The 22283-nt window shown below is 37.8% G+C and overlaps 1 pseudogene; it reads left to right on the top strand.

Moving 5' to 3' along the window:
• The first annotated feature begins 78 nt into the window (after positions 1-78).
• Positions 79-21865, top strand: LOC140853654 (probable glucan endo-1,3-beta-glucosidase A6; annotated as a pseudogene).
• The last annotated feature ends 418 nt before the right edge of the window (positions 21866-22283 follow it).

The following is a 22283-nucleotide window of genomic DNA, read 5'->3' as shown; positions in this document are numbered from 1 at the left end:
TTAGGCTTAGTTTTGGTCCGGCTCGGTCCGGATTCGATCCGAGTCCGAGCCCAAATGTCAGCCTGATCAGCAGCCCGAATGTCTAGCCCGAGTGGAGAGGGTGAGGATCGGATCTTCTCACGCCACCGGCACATTAGGAAATGGATGGAGGCCATCCTCCGTGCCCTCGCTGGCACCCGTCTCCGTGTCTCCATCATGGTCCCCAACCAAGTCTTTCCTTTCTCATCGCAAACCAGTCCCTCGCTGACGCCTGGCTCGCCACCAACCTCCTCCCCTTCTTGAAGGAACCAGATCTAGGGTTTCAGGGTTAGATCTTGAAACTTTTTCAAGATCAAGCAGCTGAAGACTAAAATAAATCAAAATTTATTTTATAAAATCAAAGAATCTCTAGATCTAAGATCTTATTACATGATTATTATATGACATTAAATCAGAAATTAAAACATATAGAAAATGAACTACATGTTGATCATATCAACATATTTCTATGCTACATCTAATGTATGTAATAAACAATAGATCAGATCTATTACCTTGCAAGTTAGACGTTCTAACCTTGCTGATCCGGGCTTGAGGATGATGTTGCGAGCCGCACATGTGTCCGACCTCTAAAAGTCGTCCACACGAGTCCACGAATCTTGATCAGAAGTCCTGCTTCAGAAAATCAGCACAATATGCTAGTACTGCGCTGATCCTTCTTCGATGGTTGATCAGGTGCCTCCTTCTTCTTGATTTGGACTCTTTCAAAGATGAGAAGTAGGAGGAAGAGTTTTATATCTGAGACGCTCTCAGAAAATTCAAGATGGAAGAAGGGAAGAGATGAACACAACAACCCTAGAAGAAGATCCTCTTCTTCTTCTCTTTGCTCTCTCTAGACACCCTATCTTGTGTCCATTATATCTCTACTCCCCAACCTTCTTTCTCTCTGATTTTTGGATGCCCCAAAGGTCTCTCTTTGATCTATTTTTCATAAAAATTTTATGAAAAAATTTATTTTATATAGAAAGATATGATAGAGTCCTTGTCGAGGTCAAATACCTAGTCAAGGTTTATCCAAACATGGCAAGATAAGGGGCACCCAACTCTTGGGCGCCCCCTCCTTCTTTTTGTATGTAGACCAAAAGCAAAGGGTGCCTACCAAGTGCCATAAAAATCATGAAAATCTCAAAAAAAATTTAGGTAAAATCGGTGCAAAAAAGAAAGAGTTTTGGATTTCTAAAACTCTATCTCATAGAATTTGAAATCCAAACTTATTCCTACTTTGATTTGATCCACAACCATCTTCCATGTAAGAAAGAAGAGAGAAAACTTTTTGGGCATGGTGAAGACCTGGGAGAAGATTTTTGTCATACAAAATAAGAGAGAATTAGCATGGAATAAGAGAGAGGGCGTGGGGGGCTTATGTGGCGCAAGATAGAATCTTAGTCTTACTAGGATTCTATCTTATGACTTGTTTTAATTTAGTTTCTCAAATAAAATCAAACCAAAATTAGATCAACCCAATTAAAATAGGTCTTAACCCAATTAAGAACCTAATTTAATCAGATTAAATTAGATTTAAATCTATTTTAATTTTTTAATCAAATTAAAAATTAGGTTGACCCAAGTTCTAATTGAACTAGGACTAGTTTTTTCTTGCACTTGGCTTATCCAATAAACCAATTGAACTTGATCCAATCAAGCCCAAACTAAATCTAATTAAATTATATTCAATTAAATCTAATCTCAGCCTATTGGCTTAATCAAATTAAGTCAATTAACAATCAAATTGCTAATCGATCCTCCTGCAACACTTGCACTAGGTTAAATGTCAATCGCATTGGTCATTTAACCCTAGAACGATTCTTAATCATTGATCAACCATTCAGTCGGATCGTGAACTCTAATGTATGTGACTTCATAGGTTCGAACCTAAGCTGATAGCATAAAAATAAATTTTTATACCAATCGAAGTGACTATCTAGCAATGGTACCCGACAGTCGGATAGGTCGAATGTGTAGAACAACATCCTTAGAACCCATGCGGATATAGTTTCCATATATTTCATCCTCTTGACCAAAATGATCATAGGATACCTCAGAGTTCAACTGACAACTCTGATCAGATTGTCCACATTGTATTTCAAAATATCAAATCCATCTGATGGATTATCCTGGTCAAGATTTTGCTAAATTGAAATACAACGACTCATTCTTCTCCAACTCTTGAAGTGGTCAACCCATCTCGATCACACTCTGACTTCGCAAGTACTTGACTATGCCCAGAAGCCTTCCGTCATTGAATTAGAAATTTAGTTAGTCTAGTACCAAAGCACAGTGAGTTGCTTGCAAGTCACTGAGGCGATCTCAGGTCTAAAGGACACTTATACCTATATCCCATCAGAGATATTCTCGACAGCAGAATGCTCTGGAGTTGGTCACGTTCAATGACGATGTATCCTTACATCTCACCTGTATGCCATCCCAGTATCTCCACACTCCTTGGTTAAGAGGACAACCAACCCATATGGCCTACAGCGATCTATGCTCGATAGAAGCTGTCGTCCTTATTAACAGCCTATCATTTGGTCGTGAACAATTTTAAGGACTCATCGATAAATCCTCTCTTTATCGAACTTAAATAATCCTAAGGACTTCATCATAACAACGGAGTTCGTTAGAAGATGAAAACTTATGATGAAAATATCAAAAATATATTTTATTTATTAACAAATCAATTACAATACTTGGTTGCTCAACCGTCAACAGCTTGATGATTGACTTTTGGGACATATTTTTCAATAACTTCTACTTGTCCTAAAGTCACTCGGTATAGTATTTAATATCCATCTTCGACTTGTGATTGTCAAACTCTTTTATCGCCAGGGCTTTAGTGAAGGGGTCGGTCAGGTTCTCCTTTCCGTCAATCTTCTGAAGATCAACGTCACCTCGATCCACGATCTTTCAGATCAGGTGGAAGCGGCACAAAATGTGCTTCGTCCGCTGGTGTGCTTTGGGTTCCTTCACCTGAGCTATGACACCAGTGCTGTCGCAATAGAGCAAGACCGGACCATCGAGGGAGGGTGATACTCCGAGCTCAGTGATGAATTTTCTCAGCCACACAGCTTCCTTCGCGGCATCTGATGCTGCAATGTACTCCACCTCGCAAACAGAGTCTGTCATAGTATGCTGCTTGGAACTCTTCCAGTAGATGGCTCCACCATTCAGAGTAAAGATATAATCCGACACGCTTCTGCTGTCATCATGGTCAGATTGAAAGCTGGAGTCTGTGAACCCCACAAGTTTCAAATTTGGCTTGCCATAAACCAACCATTGATCCTTAATATTTTTCAAATACTTAAGGATGGCTTTAACCATTTTTTAATAATTTTCTCCAGGATCATATTGGTATCTACTTACTACTCCTAATGAGTATGCCATATCTGGCCTTGCACATGTCATGGCGTACATGATAGATCCCACGGTCGAAGCATATGGGACTCTACTCATACGCTCTCTCTCTTCAAGAGTTGTCGGACAATCCTTCTTAGAGAGAGAAATTTCATGGCCTATCGGTAGATAGCCCTTATTGGAATTTTCCATGCTGAACCTCTTCAGCACAGTGTCTATGTACGTAGACTAGGATAACCCAAGCATCTTTTTAGATCTATCCCTCCTATAGATCTTCATCCATAGGATGTAGGATGCTTCACCCAAGTCCTTCATAGAGAACTATGATGACAACCAAACTTTTATTCCCTGTAGTGTGGGGATGTCATTTTCGATTAAGAGAATATCATCCACGTACAAGACAAGAAATACCATAACTGGATCATTTGCCCATTTATAGATGCAGGACTCTTCTCCATTCTTAACGAAGCCATACGTTTTGATCTCTTTATCAAAACGCATATTCCAACTCCGAGAAGCTTACTTCAATCCATAAATGGATATCTAAAGCTTGCACACCTTAAACTCATTTGTAGATGTAAATCCCTTAGGTTGTATCATATACACCTCTTTGGTCAGCTCTCCATTCAGGAAAGCTGTCTTTACATCCATCTACCAGATCTCATAATCCAGATAGGCAGCTATTGCAAGCATTATCCGAATGGATTTGAGCATTGTCACAGGAAAAAATGTCTCGTCATAGTCAATACTATAACGCTGACGATACTCCTTGACAACCAGACGGACTTTATAGGTCTCCACCTTTCCGTCTGTGCCCCTCTTTTTTTTGAAGACCCATTTACATCCAATGGGTTTAACCCCTTCAGATGGGTCAACCAATGTCCATACATCATTGATCTTCATGGACTTCATTTCGGATTTCATGGCTTCAAGCCATTTTTTGGAATCAGGTCTCTGCATTGCATCCATATAGGTGATCGAATCTTCATCGTTCTCATCGAGTTCGATGGGATCACCGTCTCAGACCAAGAAACCATAGCATCTGTCCGACTGACGTAGTACTCTACCGGATTGCCTTAATGGTGCAGGTACATTGGGCTCCAGATCTGATCTAATCAAATCCGACTCAGGTTCAGCTGTTGGTGTCGGTCCTTCTACCTGTTAAACTTCATCAAGTTCAACCTTAGAGGCAACGGTTCCTTCACCAAGGAACTTCTTTTCTAAAAAAGTTGTCTTAAGGCTGACGAACACCTTTTGTTCATCAGTATGGTAGAAAAAAAATCTTTTGATCTCTTTAGGGTATCCTATGAATGTGCATTTGTCAGACCTAGGTCCGAATTTATCTATAACTAATCGTTTGACATAGGTCGGACACCCCCAAACCCTAAGGTGTGAAAGTACTAGCTTACGCCCTGTCCATATCTCATATGGAGTCTTAATTACAGACTTACTTGGAACCCTATTTAATAGATAACAGGTCGATTTGAGTGCATATCCCCAGAAGGATATCGACAAGCTGGCAAAACCCATCATGGATCGGATCATGTCTAACAGAGTCCGATTTCTCCTTTTAGACACACCATTATGCTGTGGTATTCCTGGAGGAGTCCATTGGGAGAGAATTCCATTCTCTCCTAGGTATGTGAGAAACTCACCAGAAAGGTATTCTCCTCCTCAGTCAGACCGAAGAGTTTTAATACTCTTCCCAATTTATTTTTCTATTTTACTTCGAAATCGTTTGAACATTTCAAATGAATCCGACTTATGTTTCATCATATAAACATATCCATATCTGGATAGATCATCCGTAAAAGTGATGAAGTAGAAATATCCACCTCTAGCACTTGTGCTCATGGGCCCGCATACATCAGTATGTACTAAGTCTAAGAGCTTAGTAGCTCTTTCACCTTTTTCAGTAAAAGGTGACTTGATCATTTTACCAAGAAGACAGGACTCACAGGTTAGAAGTGATTCACAATCACTGACTTCAAGGATTTCCTCTTGAGTCAACTTATTTATCCTGTTTTTGTTTATATGACCTAGCCTATAGTGCCATAAGTAGATATCTGATACACTATCTAATCTAGGATGCTTGCTAGTAGAATAGACTCTTATCGGGCTTGATCTTTTTGGTTTGGCCCTACACTGATGTCCCAGCCTGAACTTGCACCTTCTTCACTTTCTTCTTCTTGTTCTTCTTCCCTTTCTTAAAGGATCGAGAACCAAAAGATGAATCTTCTACTAAGTTCACTGACTCCTTGTGGAGTTGGTGATCCTTCTCAAAGTTCTGAAGCAACCTCAGTAATCTATGGTAGTTTACTTTAGGCTTTGTCATTATATAATGAGTGAGGAATGGGAGATAAGACTTGGACAACGAGTTTAGTATTGGATCTTTCCCAAGCTGCTCATGCAAGGGAAAGCCGAGCTTGCTCAAACGCTCTATCAGCTCGATCATGTACAATACATGATCAGTGACAGAGGCACCATCTCATATTTTGGCGTTGAAGATGGCACAACTAGTCTTGTGCCTCTCCACATCATCGGGTGTGCCAAAAGCATCCTCCAACACTTGAAGCATGTCCTTTGGCTGAGTCGTCTCAAATCTGTGACTGAACTCGTCGCTCATGGCAGCCAGCATGATGCAGCGCATGGTGGTCCGATCATTGAGCTACTTCTGGTAAGTATCTCTGACTGTTCCACATGCATTGACAGCTGACTCCTCAGGTGCAAGATCCGTTATCACATATAGGATCCGTTCATGCTCCAAGACTATCTTGAACTTTCGGTACTAGCTACCGAAGTTGGATCCTACCAACTTATCATTGTCCAACAATGATCGGAGCGATAGAGAAGTGGCCATATCTGCACAAAGAAAAATTATAACTTAATTAGTAATTGATTCATTAAAACTAAAGATTTGAATTTTAATCAAAAAATTTCTTTCACTATTTTATTCGAATTGGTAGCCTCTACCTTCAATTTGAGGAATTGCCTTAATTTCTTAGTGGGTACTAGAATCCACTTAGACTGCACACAAACCCAACTTTGGTTGGCTAACCCATATACATCTAAGGGTAGGTTCATAACCAATTGTTTCTTTAAATAATTTTTAATAATTTTAATTTTACCGCAGTCCCTAATCAGTAGGCTTTGGCCTCCACTGAAAAGGTCTGATTAGGTCCAACCATTAACATGACCATACTTGGTCCATCTAGCTAATGAATGATTAGGCCCAACTTTGGTTGGTTAACCTAACCACCATTTAAAAAAATACAGTCAAAAAATTATATTATGAATGATAATTCCATCAGCCGATAAGCACCAGGCCTTTGAGTCTCCAATGATTATCCAATTGATGGACCCATTATCATCCACTTAATGGAAAGCTATGATCTAGTTATCACCATAACTATTTTATTTTAAGGACCTAATAATTTTAGAGGGTTTAATTGATTTAGAGGATGAGATCAGATGAACCAGCTTATCATGATCCTCCCACTGGCTTCACCAAGTCAGCTTAAGGGAGACCATTAAAAGAGTTGGTCTAGGAGCACCTAAATCAGTCACACTGATTTACCTAGCTGATATGGGTCAGCTCGAATAGTCAAGTGATCCAATCAAAATATAATTTCACCAAGAGGCCAGGTAAGTTCGATCGGTGGGAGGCTCTGCCAAAGCTTGCCTTAGATACCATCAGAAATGGTCAGATAAGCGGGCTCCCAATTAAAAACCACCGGTCTGATTTATCTTAGACACTAACTAGTTTAATTAGTTTCGATTGGATCAACCTAACAGTTCGTGCTAGACTGCTTAACCAAGAATCAAGTCCATTTGGTTCTCGTTAAAGACATGGACTTGACCAACTACAACTATTGTAATTGATCTAGAGAATCGTTGACTTAATCTAAGACAATAATTGATTAGATTTAGTCAATTCTCTAATTAAGTCTATCTTTAACCTAACCTTAGGTCTAATCCAATTAATGAACCTAATTCTCACTAACCCATTAACCCAATGTGTTATGGTTTGTGTCCTAGGTTCTTCAATTCACAATCCTAGAACCTAATCAAAACAACTTCTTAATTCTCAATTAAGTTTTGGACTGAGGGTTGGAGTTCGGTTTTTTGAAAATAATTTTTATATTTATAAAATAATTTTACAACATGGTTTCACCAACCAAGTTGCATATTTGATTCATAATCAAGATGCAAATGAAATAAACATGAAACTACTTTAGATTTAATCTAAACAGGTTCATGTAATTGAAACAGTTTCAACTTTAAACTGTGCAAATTTTTCAGACAAAAATATGATGGTTCTTTGCGCAGGTTATATTAACAAAGAGATTTTATTTTAGATTTAAATATCTTTTAAATCTAATAAATCATAAATTTAATCTAGATCACATCTAATAAATTTATAATTAAAGATAGATCTACGCGGATTAGGACAACCTTTGTACTGTAAGGGATAAACCCGACAGTAGGACAACCTTGCAGTTCATGATTGATCTAAAAATTTTAATTTTAAATTTAATAATCAGATTATAAATTAGATCTAATCTAAAAAATAATTTAAGCATGTATAAATAATCATGTAATAAACAACCTAAGCTCTGATACCAATTGAAGGAACCAGATCTAGGGTTTCAGGGTTAGATCTTGAAACTTTTTCAAGATCATGCAGCGGAAGATTAAAATAAATTAAAATTTATTTTATAAAATTAGAGAATCCCTAGATCTAAGATCCTATTACATGATTATTACATGGTATTAAATTAGAAATTAAAATATATAGAGAATGAACTACATGTTGATCATATCAACATGTTTCTATGCTACATCTAATGTATGTAATAAACAATAGATCAGATCTATTACCTTGCAAGTTAGATGTTCTAACCTTGCTGATCCAGGCTTGAGGATGATGTTGCGAGCCGCACATGCGTCTGACCTCTAGGAGTCGTCCATATGAGTCCACGAATCTCGATCAGAAGTCCTGCTCCAGGATATCAGCACAGTATGCTAGTACTGTGCTGATCCTTCTTCGATGGTTGATCAGGTTTCTCCTTCTTCTTGATTTGGATTCTTTCAAAGATGAGAAATAGGAGGAAGAAATTTAGATCTGAGATGCTCTCAGAAAACTCAAGATGGAAGAAGGGAAGAGATGAACACAACAACCCTAGAAGAAGATCCTCTTCTTCTTCTCTTTGCTCTCTCTAGATATCCTATCTTATATCCATTATATCTCCACACTTCAACCTTCTTTCTCTCTAATTTTTGGATGCCCCAAAGGTCTCTCTTTAATCTATTTTTTAAAAAAATTTTATAAAAAAATTTATTTTATATAGAGATATATGATAGAGTCTTTGTCTAGGTCAAATACCTAGTCAAGGTTTATCCAAACATGGCAAGATAAGGGGCGCCCAACTCTTGGACGCCCCCTCCTTCTTTTTATGCATGGACCAACAGCAAAGGGCACCTATCAAGTGCCATAAAAACCATAAAAATTTCAAAAAAAATCTGGATAAAATCGGTGCAAAAAGGAAAGAGTTTTGGATTGCTAAAACTCTATCTCATAGAATTTGAAATCCAAACTTATTCCTACTTTGATTTAATCCACAACCATCTTCTATGTAAGAAAGAAGAGAGAAAACCTTTTGGGCATGGTAAAGACCTGGGAGAGGATTTTTGTCGCATAAAATAAGAGAGAATTGGTATGGAATAAGAGAGAGGGCGTGGGGGGCTTATGTGGCGCAAGGTAGAATCCTAGTCTTATGACTTGTTTTAATTTGGTTTCTCAACCAAATCAAACTAAAATTAGATCAACCTAATTAAAATAGGTCTTAACCTAATTAAGAACCTAATTTAATTAGGTTAAATTAGATTTAAATCTATTTTAATTTTTTAATCAAATTAAAAATTAGGTTGACCCAAGTCCTAATTGAACTAGGACTAGTTTTTTCTTACACTTGGCTTATCTAATAAACTAATTGAACTTGATCTAATTAAGTCCAAACTAAATCTAATTAAATCATATTCAATTAGACTTAATCTCAGCTCATTGAATTGATCAAATTAAGCTAATTAGCAATCGAATTGCTAATCGATCCTCCTGCAATACTTACACTAGGTTAAATGTCAATCGTATTGATCATTTAATCCTAGAACGATTCTTAATCGTTGATCAACCATCCAGTCGGATCATGACTTCTAATGTGTGTGACCTCATAGGTTTGAACCTAAGTTGGTAGCACAGGAATAAATTTCTGTACCAATCGAAGTGATCATCTAGAAATAGTATCCGATGGCTGGATAGGTCGAATATGTAGAACAACATCCTTAGAACCCATGCAGATATAGTTTTCATATAATTCATCCCCTTGACCAAAATGATCATAGGACACCTCAGAGTTCAACTGTCAACTCTGATCAGGTTGTCCACATTGTATTTCAAAATATCAAATCCATCTGATGGATTATCCTGGTCAAGGTTTTGCTAAATTGAAATACAGTGACTCATTTTTCTCCAACTCTTGGAGTGATCAATCCCATCTCGATCACACTCTGACTTCGTAAGTACTTGACTGTGCCCAGAAGCCTTCCATCACTGAATTAAAAATTTAGTTAGTCCAGTACCAAAGCACAGTGAGTTGCTTGCAAGTCATTGAGGTGATCTCAAGTCTAAGGACACTTATACCTATATCCCATCAGAGATATTCTCGACAGCAGAATGCTCTGAAGTTGGTCACGTTCAATGACGATGTACCCTTACATCTCACCTGTATGCAATACCAGTGTCTTCACACTCCTTGATTAAGAGGACAACCAATCCATATGGCTTATAGCGACCTATGCTCGATAGAAGCTGTCGTTCTTATTAACAGCCTATCATTTGATCGTGAATAATTTTAAGGACTAATTGATAAATTCTCTCTTTATCGAACTTTGTTGTCCAGCTATGCAACCCAAGAGGGGGGGGTGAATTGGGTTTCTAAAAATTTTAAGCTTAACTTATGACTTATGAGAAATGTTTGACAAAGCTAAATAAATAGGGAGAGTAAAATTAATTCAATACTAATGGCTAAGAGCAAGAATGCAAGAGAATAATGAAGGGTTAAAGAAGAGCAATTAGACACACCACAAACAAAAGAATTTATAGTAGTTCGATGCCAACCTTGCACCTACATCCACTCCCCAAGCTCCTACTTGAGAATTTCAATCCACTAATCTTGTATTCAACCCGAATACAAACATCGAAAACTCTGACTCTAGCTATCCCAAGTTAGACCATTTATTTTTCGGGTACAAGCCAACCCAATACACTCCGATTCTAGGTTCGGATCAACCTTCTCTTGTTTTGGAACCCTTTCAAAATAAAAATAATCACTCAAATCGAGTATAACAATCAATAGCACAAATAAGTACAAAGAAAGCTTCTTTAATGAGCGAATAAGACTTTAAATACACTTTACTCAAAGAGAAGAAGACTCTTTTTGATTTTCTCAAGATGGTTGGAGACTTGAATGTGCACTTGAGGAGTTGGTGAGCTTGGATTAAAGGCTTCTTGAATGCTTTGAGTGAGCTCTTGCTTAGGGCTGAAAAGTTTGCTTGAAATCTCTTTTTCAAAATATCTCTTCTTTTTCACTCTTTGATTCCTACTTTTTTGTCCCTTTTATAGCTTTAAGAAATAGTGAAAAATATTCTAGGCTGGAAAAGAGCCGTTAGACCACATTAAATGAGCATTAAAAATATTTAAAACGGGTTAAAAACTAATCGTTGCGGAAAAATCCCGTCACAGGGATCGACTCATGGGTCGACTCATGCCTGGGGGTCGACTCATGGGTCGATCTCTATGGAAAAATATCAGAGAATCGAACGGGATGCAAGGTTCTGTAAAACTGGCTTAAAACCCACAGAGGTCGACTCATGAGTCGACTCATGCCTTGGGGGTCGACTCATGGGTCGACTCACAGGGTGAGCCAAGTCTGTGCCGGCCAGAAATTTCAGCGTGCCAGTCATCTCATGTGCCATGAGTCGACTCATGTGTCGACTCATGATTTTCAAACATGCATATCTTTCAAAATACAAGTCCAAAATCAATAAAATTTTCACCAGTGGATCACAAATCTTTTGTTCTATTATTTAATACTTTCAAATCAGGGTTTTGATAAAATTATAATTTTGCTCCTGAAGAGCAATAAGTCTTTTTCAAGTGAGAAACATTAGTATCCCTTCAACTGCTTTGTAATCATTAAAATCAATCTAAAGAGCAACAATCTCTCCCTTTTTGATGATGACAAAACACTTGAACAAAAGCATTTATATGAATCAATGATCATGAATTTTAAAGGAATGAAATGCATTATAGGTAGTTTGAAGATAAATAGGAAATTTACTACCAACTTATAAGTGCATTTGCTTGAAAAGAAGATTGATTCTTTGATCACGTGATACATGTGCCCATTTGCATAAATAATTTGCCTATTGTTTAATGATTTGAAAATTTGTTCATTTGAGTATGTGATTTGGTATCAGAGCAGAAAATTTATTTTTGTTATCAGAGCAAAGCAGAATTTACCTTAAGATTTGAAAATTGCGTGTTTGAAAATATCTCATTTGCTCATTTGCTTGTTTTTCAAATTTCTTAGCATCTTGAAAATTCACTCATTCTCATTTGATTATTTAATTTTGGTATCAGAGCATGTTTAAAAATTAAGTGTATCAATGCATGTTTAAGAATTAATTTTAAAGTATATCAGAGCATGTCAAATTTTAAGGTGTATCAGAGCATGTCTAAGAATTAATTTTAAAGTTTGCTCATTTGCTTTTTGCTTAGCAATTCACTCATTTTATTTTTAAGTCTTTTATTAATCTTGCTTTTGATATTTTTCTTTAATTTCTCTCAATTCACTCATTTTATTTTTAAGTCTTTTATTAATCTTGCTTTTGATATTTTTTTTTAATTTCTTCCCCTTTTTGACATCATCAAACATTGTTAACTCCTCCTCTTTTTTTTGAATACATTTTCTCTTTTTTTTTTGTTTCTTCAAACTTCTTGTGCTAATCATTAATTTTACAGACATTAATGTTTGCTCCCCATGAAAACAGCAATCATAAAATAGAATATGCCATTGAGTACCATAGATATGAATTAGCAACATACATTAAAAGTCAAAGAGTAGATATATAATCAAAAGGTGATTGGTACCATAGCTGTTCCAATATATATTCCATAATATAAAAGTCAATCAGTTAATATCATTACATGGCCCAAAAGATAGATCCTAGAAAGAATAATAGACAAAGCTAGCTACAAGGATCTAGTAGAGCTCATGACTAGATGGATCAGAATCAGATGTATCAGAGATGGGGTGGAGAGATGATGGATCACGATCAAGGACTCATCCTCTACCCCGTCTGCCTCTGCCTCGAGTGAAGGTACTGGCACGAGTAGGTGGGCGAGATGATCCTGAAGGCTGTGAAGCAATAGACTGAACTGCAAGAGAGAGCCTGATGGTGTCAAGAAGGTTCAGAGCTCTCGAAACAGACTGAAGCAGTGCAGTGAACTATGTAGATGCATGCTCACTAGAGCCTCTAATATCTCTACTCAAGAAATCAAATCCACCCTCTAATACACCTCTAAGTTTGCTTGCCTCCGTAGTTAGGTCTGAGACCTCAATAGTGCACTCCTGTGGCTATGGATGGGCCAGAGCTAACACTTGCCCCTGCAAGTCAAGTACTCTCCCAATCAGTCTCAAAATGTAATCCTCGAGCTGCTGAATCCGAACAGACTGATCTGAGATCATCTAAAATACAGTGGAGATATAGGGGATTAAGGTCTGATCGGATGCATCTAATGATGTGGATCCCGGTGCAAAAGCTGAAGTGCTCCACTGAGGAGAAAGCAAGGATGCCACACGCTGAGAAATCAGCTCAATCTGATCATCAGCCAATCTGACCTCTGAGGGAGGTGCACTTCTGTCTGGCTGTTGAAACGGTGTGTGCCTCCTGGTGGACTCTGAAGGGCTAGCCTCTGGATCTGAAACAAACTGGATGTCTGGAGATGCTGCCCTGAAGTCATGGAGAGGTGATGAAGGACCTTCTTCCTTAGCTCTATCCTCAACTCTGTCCTTAGCTCTCTCCTCAGCTCTCTCTTCTGTACCCTTGATCCAACCACCATCAATCCTAGTGAATCCCATGCGGTGCAGAGTGTGTTGATTGATGGTGTCAGAGTGAGAAAGCCTAGCAGATGCCTCCCCCTCAAAACTAACTCCAAACCTCCTGAATACCAGAGTGAGGGCCATACCAAAAGGCAGATGTGCCTTGGATCTATTCAGTGTTTCTCTCATGACCTCAATCATTAATGCAGGGAGGTTTAAGGGGGTTTGGGTGATCACATGAAACATTATACATATGTCTCGGCCAGAAAGGAGGTCATGTCTGCCACTTCTCGGAAAGAAAAGCTTTGTTACTAATTGATGTAGAATTCTCATTTCAATTGACAAGATCTTGACTTCTAATTTATTTAGACTTTCCGAGTAGGTTCCTCCTAAAATCACATTGATCCCTTCTTCCTTCACTGGGAGTTCCATGTTTGAATATCTCTCACAGGACAAATGTAAAATCTCTCCCAAAATAACAGGATCTAAGCAGATATCAATTCTCTTAATAGTAGAAGTTACTGTTCTATTGCCATAGCACAGATTCAGATAAAACTCTCTAACCAAATCTATATATGTAACTTCTTTGAGAGAATAATAAAATCTCCAACTTTGGTTTTTGATCTTTGAACCAAAGGAGAAACCTTCTTTTTCAAAGAATCTGAAGTCCACATTCTTGCCGGTTTCTACCTTTCTGTCAGAGAGTAAAATTTTGCTAGGGCTAAGAGGAGACTGAGAGGAACCTGGTGCAGATGCTGAAGCAGAGATGGGAGCAGAGGAGGTCTGAGAAGCTTGCCTTTTTCTGCGCACGCCTTCTTCCAGCTCACGGACTGATTTTCTTCTTTGAGGGAGTTTCATTTTTGGGGTCATTCTCACCATAAGAGTAAGCAAGGAGACTCGGAAGATCAAATGGGTGAGGAGAAGGAGGGTTATTAGAGGATGGAAAGGGATTTTTGGCAGAGAGAAATCTCGATTTGGAGAAGAATGGTGGAAGCTAGGGCATGCTCCAACTGCTTCAATCAAGGGAGAAAAATGCGAAAAGCTCCTTTCCCAAGGGGCGATTTGAGGTGGAGAGGTGATGGGAGAAGGATCTTGGGCTAAAACTTTAGATTTGGAGAGAACGAAGATGAGGACGACGAGTTTTGGAGGGAGGAAGACGAAGAAGGAGGGGTCGGCTCATGAACGGGCTTTAAGTTAAAAAGAAATGAACCCGTGGGATGTTGGCCGAAAATTTCAAGTATGCCATTGGGTCGACCCTAGGGGGTCGACTCATGATTCACAAAATTTCAAAAAAAATATGAATAAATTCTGAAAAAATTCAGAATTTTGGGAGAAAAATTTTTGCTCAATGACAAGTTGTGAGAATGATAATCTTGAGCTTTTAGGTCCAAGAGAGATGATGGAAATTGAGCTTAAGAAAATTTTGACATTGATTCCTTAGAATTAGAGAGATATTTAAGCAAATGGATCAAGAATTCCTAGATTTCTCCTAATTTTACAGAATCTATCCTCACTTAGGGCCTTTGTAAAGATATCGGCTAATTGATTTTCAGTGCAAACATAGTCAAAAATTATATCTTTATTTTGAACATGTTCTCTTATAAAATGATGTCTTATTTCAATATGTTTAGACCTTGAATGTTGAATTGAATTTTTAGTAAGATTTATGGCACTAGTGTTATTACATTTTATGGGTGTTTCATTAAGTTTGATACCAAAGTCTTCGAGTTGTTGCTTAATCCACAAGATTTGAGCACAACAACTTCCAGCTGCAATGTATTCGGCCTCAGCCGTAGACAGTGCTACCGAATTTTGTTTCTTGCTAAACCAGGAGATTAGGTTAACTCCAAAAAATTGGCAAGTTCCACTAGTGCTTTTTCTGTCTAATCTACATCCAGCAAAATCAGCATCTGAATATCCTAATAAATCAATTAGTGAGTCTTTAGAGTATCATAATCCTAGAGTTTGAGTACCATTTAAATATCTAAGAATTCTTTTAACAGCATTCAGGTGAGACTCTTTAGGATTAGATTAAAATCTAGCACACAGACAAACACTAAACATGATATCAGGCCTACTTACAGTTAAATATAATAGAGAGCCAATCATACCTCTATAATATTTTAAGTCTACACATTTACCTTCTTCATCCTTGTCAAGCTTACATGAGGGGCTCATGGGTGTGCCAATTGCTTTGGAGTTTTCCATTCCAAATTTTTTGAGTAATTCCTTGGTGTACTTGCTTTGGGTGATGGAGATTTTTTTCTTTGTTTGTTTGATTGGAGTCCAAGGAAGAATGTAAGTTCTCCCATCATGCTCATCTCAAACTCCTCCTGCATGAGCTTAGCAAAGTCTTGATAAAGAGATTCATTAGTAGACCCAAAAATAATGTCATCAACATATATTTGTATAATTAACATATCATTTTGATTTCTTTTAATGAAGAGGGTTGTGTCTACATTACCTCTTGAAAAATTATTATTTAGTAAAAATTTGCTTAGCCTATCATACCAAGCCCTAGGTGCTTGTTTTAAACCATATAGAGCTTTATTTAATTTAAAAACATGATTAGAAAAAGCATGATTTTCAAAACCTGGGGGTTGTTCTACATAGACTTCTTCAGCAATATATCCATTCAAAAATATACTTTTGACATCCATTTGAAATAATTTAAATTTCATAAAGCAAGCATATGCAAGTAGAAGTCTAATGGCCTCTAATCTAGCAACAGGTGCAAAGGTCTCATCAAAATTAATTCCTTCTTCTTGATTATAACCTTTAGCAACCAATCTTGCTTTATTTCTTATTACATTTTCATGTTCATCTAATTTGTTCTTAAAGACCCATTTTATGCCAATTATTGAATAATTTTTAGGTCTTGATACTAAAGTCCATACATTATTTCTTTCAAATTGATTAAGTTCCTCTTGCATTGCATTAATCCAATTATAGTCATTTTCAGCTTCTTCAATAGTTTTAGGTTCAAGATGAGAGACAAAAGCACAATGATTAAATACATCTTTAAGTGAAGAATGAGTTTTTACCTGATGCATAGGATCACCAATAATTAACTCCTTAGGGTGATTGTGAACATACCTCCATTCTTTGGGTAGGTCATTTGTACCTTGAGGTTGTTCTTAATGTTCTTCACCTCCCTCATCCTGTTTGTCTTCATGTTCCTCGTCATCTTGAATTGTTGGATCTTTCAGAGTGATCTCCTTCATTCCATCTATAAGAGGATCTGCATCATCAACACCTTCATTCTTCCTTGAAGGAAGATCGTTAGATTCATCAAAGACAACATGTATGGACTCCTCTACTACTAAAGTTCTTTTGTTAAAAATTCTAAAAGCTTTACTAGTGGAGGAGTAACCAAGAAAGATTGCTTCATCTGATTTTGCATCAAATTTTTCAAGTCTTTCTTTACCATTATTTAACACAAAACATCGGCAACCAAAAACATGAAAATAAGCAATATTAGGTTTTCTTTCTTTCCAAAGCTCATAGGAGGTTTTCTTTAAAATTTGTCTAATCAAAGCACGATTTAAAATATAACATGCTGTGTTAATTGCTTCCGCCCAAAAATATCTTGGAAGGTTGCTTTCACATAGCATGGTACGGGCCATTTCTTCTAAGGTTCTGTTTTTCCTTTCTACTACCCCATTTTGTTGGGGTGTCCTAGGTGCAGAGAAGTTATGGCCTATTCCTTTTTCATCACAAAAATTTTCAAAGTCTTGATTTTCAAATTTAGTTCCGTGATCACTTCGAATATTTTGAATTGAAAATCCTTTCTCATTAGTGACTTTTCGATAAAATTTAGTGAAAACATGAAAAGTTTCATCTTTGTGTGCCAAAAAGAAAACTCAAGTAAAACGAGAGTAATCATCTATAATTACAAAACCATATCGTTTTCCTCCTAGACTAGTGGTTCTAGTAGGTCCAAATAAGTCCATATGCAAAAGCTCTAAAGGTCTAGAGGTTGAAACAATATTTTTGGATTTAAATGAAACTCTTGTTTGTTTACCTAGTTGGCATGCATCACAAATTCTATCCTTTTCAAAATTCAATTTTGGCAAACCAAGAACTAATTCTTTCTTAATTAATTTTGAAAGAGAATGCATGCTAATGTGTGCAAGTCTGCGATGCCAAAGCCAACTAGTCTCATTAATTTTAGCATTCAAGGATACTAGGCATTGCATGTCTATTTTGGCTAGATCATTTAAATCTACCATATAAATATTACCATGTCTATGTCCAATAAATTTAATGCCATCATTAATAGGACTAGTTACAATACAAACAGACGATTCAAAAATAACTTTATATCCTTTATCACAAAATTGACTAATGCTTAGTAAATTATGCTTTAAACCATCTACTAACAAAATATTTTCAATGTATTTGGAGGGAGTGATACCAATGTTACCTATACCGATGATCTTTCCTTTGCCATTATCTCCAAAGGTGACCATCCCTTCATTCTTAGCATCAAGAGTGATGAATTGGGATTCATCACCAGTCATGTGTCTCGAGCATTCACTGTCAAGATACCATTTCCTGTTTCCTCCTTGGGATGCTAGACATACCTGCAAGCAAAAGTCAAATTTTTGTTTTAAGTACCCAAGCTTTCTTGGGTCCTTTTTGGTTAGTCATAATGGTTCCTTTTGGAACCCATATTTTCTTTATATTTGAGTTTGCAGACTTGTTAGAGAAGCAAGTGTATGATTTATGTCCTACTCTACCACATTTGAAGCAAGTAATATTAGAAGACTTGTTACTTAAAGAGTTTACATAAATATTTTTCAGATATTTTTGTTTCTTCAAGGGGTTATAGCCAAGTCCAGCCTTATCATACATGGCCTTTTGATTTTCAAGAATCATATTAAATTTATTTGAACTCAAGGTGAATTTTTCTACTATTAGTTTTAGCTTGGCAATTTCATTCTTTAAACTTTGATTTTCTTGAAGCAGGGTGGATTTTTCAGTTAAAATACTTTCATTTTGTTTCAATAAAGATTGATTTTTCGATTTTAGATCTTTGTTCTTCATCCCTAGTTTCTTTAATTCATCAACTAAATCATAAAAGGCTTCATGTAATTCTTCAAATGTAAAGTCACTAGGAGTTTCGGAAGTTACCTCATTTTCGTGTGCCATAAGGCACAAGTTGGCTTGTTCGGTTGAGTTTTCCTCTTCGGAGCTTGAGTCATCACTCGCACTCCAAGTGACCATCATGACCTTCTTCTTGTACTTCTTGGGACCCTTCTTCAGTTGTGGGCATTCGGACTTGAAGTGTCCCGGCTTCTTGCATTCGTAGCAGATAAGGGGTTGGTCTTTCTCTTTTTCTTTGCTCTGTTCCCCTTTTGTGAATGGCCTCTTCCTCATCCCTTGTTTCCTTTTTCTTAAAAATTTCTTCAATCTTCGGGTAATGAGTGCCATTTTTTCATCATGTTCTTCATCTTCAGTGTCATCAGTTTCTTCATCTGGTGGAGCTGTGGATTTGAGGGCAATTGTTCTTTTCTTTTTGACTTCTTCCTCTTGATGTTGCTTCATGCTTAGCTCATGAGTCATCAATGATCCAAGAAGCTCTTCCAAGGGTAGAATGTTCAAGTCCTTGGTTTCTTGGATGGCGGTCACTTTGGCTTCCCAAGTTCTTGGTAAGGACCTGAGAATCTTTCTTACAAGCTCACTGTTAGTATAGGACTTACCAAGACTCTTTAAACCATTTATAATATCAGTAAAGCGAGTAAACATTTCAGTTATGGACTCATCATGCTCCATTTTAAACAATTCATATTTATGCACAAGCATGTTGATTTTAGACTCCTTTACTTGATTGGTTCCTTCATGGGTTACTTCTAACCTATCCCATATTTTTTTAGCAGATGAGCAAGTAGAAATGCGATTAAATTCGTTAGCATCAAGAGCACAATAAAGAACATTCATTGCTTTAGCATTTAATTTGGCCATTTTCTTATCAACCTCATCTCATTCTTTCTCGGGTTTGGCTGATTCCACACCATCTATACTTTTAGTGGGTGTGTGAGGATCGTTCACTATGATACTCCACATATCATAGTCGAGTGCTTGAATGAATATTTTCATCCGAGCTTTTCAATAGGTGTAATTAGACCCATTGAAAAGTGGAGGTCGGTTGGTGGATTGCCTCTCGGCTAGAGAAGTGCCGACTTGAGTTGCCATAGATCTTTGGCTCTTTGATTATTTAGATCAAAGTAGAGCTAGAGCATCGGGCTCTGATACCACTTGTTGTCCAGCTATGCAACCCAAGAGGGGGGGTGAATTGGGTTTCTAAAAATTTTAAGCTTAACTTATGACTTATGAGAAATGTTTGACAAAGCTAAATAAATAGGGAGAGTAAAATTAATTCAAGACTAATGGCTAAGAGCAAGAATGCAAGAGAATAATGAAGAGTTAAAGAAGAGCAATTAGACACACCACAAACAAAAGGATTTATAGTGGTTCGGTGCCAACCTTGCACCTACATCCACTCCCCAAGCTCCTACTTGGGAATTTCAATCCACTAATCTTGTATTCAACCCGAATACAAACGTCGAAAACTCTGACTCTAGCTATCCCAAGCTAGACCACTTATTTTTCGGGTACAAGCCAATCCAATACACTTCGATTCTAGGTTCGGATCAACCTTCTCTTATTTTGGAATCCTTCCAAAATAAAAATAATCACTCAAACCGAGTATAACAATCAATAGCACAAATAAGTACAAAGAAAGCTCCTTTAATGAGCGAATAAGACTTTAAATACACTTTACTCAAAGAGAAGAAGACTCTTTTTGATTTCCTCAAGATGGTTGGAGACTTGAATGTGCACTTGAGGAGTTGGTGAGCTTAGATTAAAGGCTTCTTGAATGCTTTGAGTGAGCTCTTGCTTAGGGCTGAAAAGTTTGCTTGAAATCTCTTTTTCAAAATCTCTCTTCTTTTTCACTCTTTGATTCCCACCTTTTTGTCCCTTTTATAGCTTTAAGAAATAGTGAAAAATATTCTAGGCTGAAAAAGAGCCGTTAGACCACATTAAATGAGCATTAAAAGTATTTAAAACGGGTTAAAAATTAATCGTTGCGAAAAAATCCCGTCACAGGGGTCGACTCATGGGTCGACTCATGCCTGGGGGTCGACTCATGGGTCGACCTCTGTGGAAAAACATCAGAGAATCGAACGGGATGCAAGGTTCTGTAAAACTGGTTTAAAACCCACAGAGGTCGACTCATGGGTCGACTCATGCCTTGGGGGTCGACTCATAGGTCGACTCACAGGGTGAGCCAAGTCTGTGCCGGCCAGAAATTTTAGCGTGCCAGTCATCTCATGTGCCATGAGTCGACTCATGGGTCGACTCATGATTTTCAAACATGCATATCTTTCAAAATACAAGTCCAAAATCAATAAAATTTTCACCAGTGGATCACAAATCTTTTGTTCTATCATTTGATACTTTCAAATCAGAATTTTGATAAAATTATAATTTTGTCCCTGAAGAGCAATAAGTCTTTTTCAAGTGAGAAACATTAGTACCCCTTCAACTGCTTTGTAATTATCAAAATCAATCTAAGGAGCAACAAACTTAAATAGTCCTAAGGACTTCATCATAACAACGGAGTTCGTTAGAAGATGAAAATTTATAATGAAAATATCAAAAATATATTTTATTTATTAACAAATCAATTACAATACTTGGTTGCTCAACCGTCAACAGTTTGACGATTGACTTTTGGGACATATTTTCTAACACTTCTACCCCCAGACCTGCATCCACTTCCTCTTCGTTGGCAATGAGATTCTTTCCAACTACTCCATCAATTCCACCTGGCCCTCTCTTGTCCCTGCCATGGCCAACCTCCACCGTGCCCTCCGCGCTCGCTCCATCCACAATGCAAGGTCAGCACCACCCTCACCATGGACGCCCTCAGGACCTTCTTCACCCTCTCTGCCGGCCAGTTTTGTGACGACATTGTCGACGCCATTATCTGACCCCTCCTCTGCTTCTACTTCATCGACATCTACCCCTACTTCGTCTGGGCCTCCAGCCCCTCCTCAATCTCCCTCGATTACGCCCTCTTCCGAGGCAACTCCGCCACCAATTACCTCGATCTCGGAACCAAGCTGACCTACACCAATCCACTGGACCAGATGTTGGACTCCGTGGTGGCGCCCATGGCAAAGCTAGGATTCGACGGAGCCCGACTGGCCATCGTCGAGTTCGAGTGGCCATCACCAAGACCGAGTATGCCGGATGGGGATGGGATTGGAGAGGGCGTTAGAAACTTGGATGACGGCGCATAACAGGTGAGAACACGGGGGCTTGCCCGCTGCAGACGAGGAGTGGTAGGATTTCGAGAGTGGAGAAGTCGGAAAGTCAGGAGAAATCGAGAGCGCTCCTTTGCAGTAGGCCGGTCCAATCGAATTTGGACCGAACTCGGATCTGGATCTTTTAGAAAATTTCGAACCCAAATCCGGTCTAAAGCCCGAAAAAAAAAAAAAATCGGATCAGACTCGGATGGGGGTATAACCCAGTGTGATCTGGCTCACTTTCAGTCCTACCTAAGTTGGAAGGTCAAGAAATGCTTGTCTTCATCGTAGGTTATAAAATTCATACATCTTTCCTAAAATGTAACGGGACAAATCCTTCTCCAATATAAAAACCGACGATGTTGGGTGGTTAAACCATCGTTCGCGTTTTCACCAAAAAAAGAAAAACCAT

This window comes from Elaeis guineensis, chromosome 14 (genome assembly GCF_000442705.2).
Source record: "Elaeis guineensis isolate ETL-2024a chromosome 14, EG11, whole genome shotgun sequence".
Lineage (NCBI taxonomy): Eukaryota > Viridiplantae > Streptophyta > Magnoliopsida > Arecales > Arecaceae > Elaeis > Elaeis guineensis.
This window is presented reverse-complemented; position numbering and strand designations above follow the sequence as displayed.